The sequence below is a fragment of the Jaculus jaculus genome, chromosome 6 (assembly GCF_020740685.1).
Source record: "Jaculus jaculus isolate mJacJac1 chromosome 6, mJacJac1.mat.Y.cur, whole genome shotgun sequence".
Lineage (NCBI taxonomy): Eukaryota > Metazoa > Chordata > Mammalia > Rodentia > Dipodidae > Jaculus > Jaculus jaculus.
In genome coordinates, this window is record NC_059107.1 from 94,603,443 (window position 1) to 94,610,585 (window position 7,143).

The following is a 7,143-nucleotide window of genomic DNA, read 5'->3' on the forward strand; positions in this document are numbered from 1 at the left end:
CTCTCTAAGCCACATAGTCAAAGATGGGGTGCGCAGCCCAACCTTGTCCCCAGCATTATCACCTCCCACTTGAAAGCTAGCCTGGCACCTCCACACCTCAAGCCCTGGCCTGTGGCTCATGCTGTCCCTGCCAGCAACAAGGCCATGGAGCGAACAGAGTGTAGAGGTCAGGACACCTAGGCTGCAAGCCAGACTTTGCCCTTAGCACCCCAGGGGGCTGGACTGGAGAAGGGCTTCTGTTCTGGTTGTAGGTCCCTATAGGCTTCAAGGGTCCAAGAGCCCTTAACATAAAAACACAGTGGGGTGTAGATTAATAGCAGTGCATTTCTCTGGAGACAGCTTTAATCTGCCTCCCTGAGATCTCAATAGATTAAAGAGAGAGAGATCTGGGCATAGTTGGCGCACGCCTTTAATTCCAGCACTCTGGAGGCAGAAGTAGGAGGATTGCTGTGAGTTTGAGGCCACCTTAAGACGACATAGTGAATCCTAGGTCAGCCTAAGTTAGAGTGAGACCTCAAAACACCAAAAAAAAAAAAAAAAAAAAAGGATACAGATGTCCCCCCTTGCGTCTAAATTAATAGACTAATTTCCCCCCCACGCAGGGGCTAAGGAACCAACCTAGGACCATGCACACTTTAAGCAACTACCCTACCACTGACCTGGAATTCACGATGAAATCTCAGAGTGTCCTCAAACTCATGGCGAACCTCTTCCCTCTGCCTAGCAAGTACTGTGACTAAATGTGCGCGCCAACACACCCAGTCTTTTTTAAAAAATATATTTTTATTTATTTATTTGAGACAGAGAGAGATAGGGAGAGAATGGCATGCCAGGGCCTCCAGCCACTGCAATTGAACTCCAGATGCATGCGCCCCCTTGTGCATCTGGCTTACGTGGGTCCTAGAGAATCAAAGCTGGGTCCTTGGCTTTGCAGGCAAACGCCTTAACCGCTAAGCCATTCCTCCAGCCCTTTTTTTTTCTTCTTTTTTTTTGAGGCAAAGTCTCTGTAATCCAGGCTAGTCACCAGCTCATGACAATCATCCTGTCTCAGTTACTACACTCAGTTTCACCCGGGCCCTATTTCTTGCTTCTCTGCAAGGAAACCCTTGGAATCCAACATAGCTTTGAGGGGTCTCTCTCCTCTAATGTCCCTCGTTAGCCCTCCAGCCCCCAGAAAGGAGCAGTGCCAACCTAAAACCAAGATGCAGGTGGGCTGTGAAGCAAGCACGGCCCATTCCTGGTGGCCCCGGTCCAACAGGCAGCAGGCCCCGGGTGTGCCCGGCTACCTCCCTGGATGCAGCTCGGAGACCTCCCTGAGCCAGGCTCCTCCGAGGCTGCTTTTCATTAAACAGCGTGGCAGTCACTGACTGCCAAGGCAAGAAGAGACACAGTTCTGCCAGAGGGTTCAGCGAAGGTGAGGGAACCAACCTGTCCCCTGCCTTCCTTGACCAATGGTGGGGACGAGCGGAGGCAGGCTTCTCAGGACCCAGGACTGCAGCAGTGTAAGAGCTGGTTGGGGGAGTGGGGGACTCTTGGCCCAGATAATAAGCAATTGTTAATGTGATCCATATGGATCCTGACTGGCCTCTCTGTTTAACAGGATGATAATGGCGGGGAAAGAATGCTGGTCTGTGGGGAAGGAAAGGGGCAAAGTCCTCCCTGGACCTGGGGGGTGGGGAGGGTCATCGAGGAGGTAAGGAGGGGAGGGAAAGGAGGAACAGAGCCACTCAGGGGTCTCTACCACCCAGGGCCTCTTGCCTACAAGTGACCATACTCTATGCTTCGCAGACCACCTGACTGAAGGCCTTTATAACACTCCCTTTACTCAGCTAACCAATATTTATGGGGCATTCATACGGTTCCAAGTGCTGTGGGCAGGGGCGCATTAGGCTCGACTTCAGGCCTCCCAGCGGCAAGACCTGGTTTGACCGCACAGGTGCAGGGATGGGAGACCGGAGGGAGGAGGAAGCGACAAGAGCCGGGCTCTGGGGAGGCTTGGAGGGGGGCGGGTATGTGGCATCCAAGCGGGGCCTTAAAGAATAAGGAGGTTGTGGCAAGACAGGGACAATGGGGAAGGCATTTGGCTGAAGGAGCAGCAGGAGCAAAGGCAGAGAGGCGTGAAATTGCGTGGAGAGCCTGAGATCCAGCAATCAAGCTGTGGCCCGGCCAGGGGAGGGGAAAGACTCTTGATCCATTAAAAAAAAAAAAAGCTGTAGCAATGGATGGCCAGGAGGGAGGCAGGAAAGAGCTCTCTCTGGAAGACCCACTGCTGTCTGGGCCCCTCTCCCGGGCTTTGCTCCCGGTTTTGTATTGGAAGGGACCATCAGGGGACCTTTGGCCCAGCCCTAACACCGCACAGCCAGAGACTCCACAAGGCCTCAGAGGCCAAACACATTCCTGTGTGGGTCATGCTCCTCTTCTACTCCTGGGGAGATGGGGGCTCTGAGCGCTGGAGTTATCTGGCTCAAGCCAGGAACATCTCCGCGGCTCCATACAACTAAATCCCCTTTGGCCCGAGAAGGCTTCTCCCCAGAAGATGGGCATATAGCAGAGGCGTGAGGGTCGCTTCTGGCTGCTGCGGGCACCCAAGGCATCGAGTGGAAATAAATGAAATGGTGTTAAATATGAGCAAAGGGGATTTACGAGGCCTGTCAGACCTTCCCAGCGGGCCCCGCCCCCTTCTGCGCCCACCCGGGGAAGCCTCGCCTCGCCCCGCCCCCTGCCCGCAGCTCTCCCCGCTGGCCAGCAGCACCGCACAGCTGCTCGGTGGCCGCGGCTGGCTCCGCAGTGTCGCGCTGCCCAGTGCCTGCGTCCCAGGACGGGTAGGGAGAGGCCTAGCACCGAAGGGCATTGGCTCCGGGCCTGGGAGACTAGTGCGGGGTGGAAGGGAGGGGGGAGCGGCGGTGCCCCGAAAGCTGCTCCGGGGGTACTCGGATTCGACTCTGGGAGGGCCGTGGACTCCCTCTGCGTGGCCAGAGGTCCTTTGGACTGCAGCATCTCCCAGCCTAGCCCCGAAGAACTGGGGGACTCCGTGGGAGGTTCTGAGCCCTGGGGAACCGAGAAGCACGCCCAGCACCGTAAGCCCGAAGTGTGGCTGGAAGCGGGCCCCTACTCCTCGCTGCCAGGCCCGGGGCAGGAGCCCGCTCGGCCGCCCGCCCGCCCGCCCGCCGCCTGTGCGGACAACACAAACATTCTTCCGTCCTCTATTCTCCTCCAAATTAGGTATCCATGGAGACAGGGCCGGCAGCCTGACAGCCCCACGGCCTAATCCTGATTTAGTGACCGTCCCTTTAACAGCCCACCCACCCGCCCACCCACCCTTGCGCTCCCGGCCGCAGCGGGGCACAGGCTCCAGGCCGCTCGCGCTCTCCCCCACCCCACCAACCCCGTGCAGAGCGCCCCGCAGGCCCGCCACCCACGGGGACCCGGGACCCGAGGGCAAGAAGGGAAGGAGGTTGCCAACGTTTGCTCGGACCCTTCCCGGAGCGCGCTCGGCATTCGGCGGGGACGCTCCTTGCAGGAGAGCCTCGCTGCAGACCCGGAGGGGGCTTTCGGACTGGGGAAGCTGGAGGGGCTGTCGATAAAGAGATGAGAGCTCCGGAGTGTGTGGTGGTGGTGGTGGGGATCCCCAAGTGGCCAGTGGCCCACGGGTGAAAGTAATCATAGCTATGTGCAACACCCTAACTCTGAGATTGGGCTCTGCTGTCCCGGGCAGAGAAGAAATGAAGGCGGGTGCATTAGAGACTCAGGGACAGAAGTGGTGGCCTTAGTCTCCTGTCACTGCCCCGTCACGATGCTGGGGAATCTCCAGGCCAGTAACCCAGCCCCCACCCCCTCCAACACCACACACACACACACACACACACACACAGAGGGGCCGCTGGACAAAGACCTGACGGGGTGGGAGGGGCCTGCGAGCTGGCCCTCGGGCTCTGGCCTCAGGATCCTTCTGGGACCCGAACCCGCAAATCCTGACTCCCACCTCTCCTCCCCCACAACCTGCACACTCCCCCAGGTCCGGCCACTCGCTATAGCTACGGCCTTCGCACCTGAGCGGGCGGCGAAGCGGATGCGGGTGGGCGGCGGAGCGATCCCCTTCCCTGGTCACCCCCTTCCCCCCCCCCACGGGGAAAGTGACCCTAGGCTCCCACAGCAACCTCCCGAGCCTCTAGTCCACCGACCTCAGCCTAGTTGAACCCCTGTGCCCCCACCGCCCCCGCCTCTCCGGCCCTCGCTCGGCCCCGCGCCCGCGGACAAAGCTCCGGACACCCCGAACGCACAAGTCACCACCCCCCTGACCCCGGCCAGCCCGCGCGCTCCGGTGCCTGTGTCCCCAGCCCCGGCCCCGCCCGGCTCGCGACGCCTACCTCGGCATCCCGGCCGGGGTCCTAGGTGAGTGTACGCGGCCCGGGGGAGCGTCCAGCCCAGGGACCGGAGCGGGAGCGCGGGCCGGGGGCGAAGGGCCGAGGCTGGGGGGCAGCTGCGCTCACCATCCTGGGGCCGCCGCTGCTGCTGCTGCTGTTGCTGCGGCTGCTGCGGCCGCCGCGGCCGGGGCGGGACTGGGCAGTGGGGGTGGCCGGACAAGGGGCGGCCCCGGCGCTCCCCCCCCCTCACCCCACCGCGGGCAGGACCCCCACCCCCGCCTCCCGTCGCCCGCCCCCTGCGCCCTCCCTCGCTGGCCCGCGCGCCCCGCCCCCGCCCCGGCTCCGCCCCCCGCGCGCCCCGCCCCGCCCCGCCTCTCCCCTCCGCCTGCCGCTCGCGCGCCTCCCAGCCCCGAGCTCTCTCTCCTTCCCCGAGCTCGAAAATAAATTAGCCACCCAGGGGGAAAAAGAGCAAATGACCCTCCGTGCGCCTAGTGTCCTTGCGCCACTCTCCCTCCCGCCCCGCCTTCCCGATGGTTGGAGCGGGAAGTTGAGCCGGAGGCCCGCGGCGGGCGCCGAGGCTGGGGCTGAGCTCCAGGCCCGAGCGGATCCGCGGGGTGTGAGAGGCTTCCTGGGTCGAAGGGCAAAGGGGAGGTGACCGGCCGGGTCCGCCCTGGCCGCTAGTGGCCACCAGATCCCCTCTCCCAGCCCGGCCTGTGGTGGACTCAGGTCTATGTCCCTGCCCTGGGTGCGCAGAGAGCATCCCCTGCCAGCTGGATGCCCAGGGCAAAACGAGCGAGAGCGCGGGCTCAGCGCAGGTGCCACTGAGTGCGGGACTGGATGAGGGACTGGGGTGACCCCGGGACAGAAGCAGCGGACCGTGGGGGTGTGACTTCTGAAGGGCAGCCCCCGCCACACAGACACACGCCAGGTCTTTTCCAAGCTGGCCATACTCACTTGCGGCTCACCGGGGTGAGCGGTGGGGGGCAAAGATGAGTGCGGGTCCCAGCCCCCCAGTGGGTTTACTGATGGCCAGTGGCATTCACTGAATGTTGCACAGAGACGTGCGTACCCAGAGACTGCGTCGTGCGCAAGCATTGGAGCTCCAAGTCTCAGGTAGTTGCAGTCCTGCTAGGAGCGCACCTCAAAGTTTCAGTGGTGTCAAAAAGCCAGGAGCACCCTTGCCGCGTGAGGGTTGGGAGCAGGGACTCAGCTGATGGTGGAGGGTCTTCCGGAGGAGGTCTGAGCATCCAGAGGGTCTCAAGGCCATCTTTGTTCTCAGGGACCGGCAGTGTTTGAGGGGCCTGCCTCCCTTCAGGATGGCTGCTAGGCCTGAATCAGTAAGGCAAGACTGGCCCTATGGACTGCAAATCAGACTTCCTTCTGGGCTCCCCCTCCATAACCATGCTTGTGGAGGGTCTAAAGTTCCACAAACCCCAGCACCCCTGAAGATGCCAGAGAAAGAGAAAGAAGAGGACTTCAATAACCCCTTGTTTATTTTCCTGCCCACATATGGAAGCAAAACCAACACAAAAGATGGTTCTGGAACTCACCAAGGCCAGGGTCTTCTCCAGCCCACCCCACCCCCCCCCACACACACAAACACACTCACACACCTTCCTTGGCACAAAGGAGGGACTTGTCAAGGCCCAGAGTGTGAGGCCAGCATCTGGCTTTCAGAATCCAGAGCCGCCACCCAGCAAGGCAGAACCCCTGGCTCGAGAGACAAGCCTGTGGTGACAAAACAGGAAGGACCTCCTTAGGGCATCTGAGGCCCAGAAAGGAGAAACGACCTGCTTGGGGGCACACAGCCAAGCCTCCCCTGGAATTCACTGCACTCCCCCCCCCCACCTGTCTGGCTCCCTGAGGGCCAGAGGCAGGAGTGAGAAAGAAGCCAGGGGGTCAGTGTCCACAGGGGCCAAGAGACCTCAGTCAGCCACATTAGTACCAGAACACCAAGCCTGGCCTTGCTCTTGGGAATCCCTGGGGCCAGACTCCACAGGCTCCAGGGCAAGGGTGGTGGACTCACACTGAGGCACCGCACTTAGAGTAAGGGCTCACTAACATACTTCCTGGAGCCCAGGGCTAGTTCTATCTACTAACCCTTCGTGAAGGCAAAGACTGAATTGAAGGGTCTGGTGCAGATCTGGAGGTGGAAGGAAGAAGCGAGGAACAGTCAGTGTGCTGTGTTCCGAAGGCCTTGGCGGGAGTACATCAGGTAAGGCCAGTGGCTTGGCAGTACTGACTTGGTTCTGTGGCACCAACAGCCATGGGTCACAGTAAGGGCTTTAGTTATCAGGTGGGGATAAGACTGGTCACTTGCCCCCTCCACCTTCATCCTGCCCCGGTGCTCAAGCAATGAAGTATGGCTCCCCTTCTCTGAGCTCATTAAAGTCCTGTTAATATCACCCAGCCTGGAAAATGGCCTTTCATCGTATCTCTACCCTTGGCCTTTCTGGAGGAGGGCTAATCTCTGAGGGGCTGCTGGCTGACCCTTCTCCTAGCTGCCCCCAGGCGAAGGCTCTGTGCCCTGCGAGCTCCTTGCTGAGGTCACCATGTTCCTCCCAGGGCAGGTCAAGTGCCCACAATGGATTGGATAATAATAGTGGTAATGACGGCATCATTGCTCTTGCAGCCAGGCCTTTGGCTCGTGTCACACTCATTCTGGATAACCCCTGCCACCCTCCCCAAGACACAGGGGCTGTGCTTGCTCTGTGCCTGCATGCCAATGCGTGCGTGCGTGTGTGTGTGTGTGTGTGTGTGTGTGTGTGTGTGTTGGCAT

General features: G+C 60.5%; 1 protein-coding gene across 1 annotated transcript in view; it reads right to left on the reverse strand.

Moving 5' to 3' along the window:
- Positions 1-4,491, reverse strand: part of Fignl2 (fidgetin like 2) — a 32,803-nt gene extending 28,312 nt beyond the window's left edge. The window contains exon 1 of the mRNA XM_045151504.1: positions 4,368-4,491. The gene's annotated coding sequence lies outside the window, so the exon portion shown is untranslated. The remainder of the gene's footprint in view (positions 1-4,367) is intronic.
- Between the last annotated feature and the right edge of the window lie 2,652 nt (positions 4,492-7,143).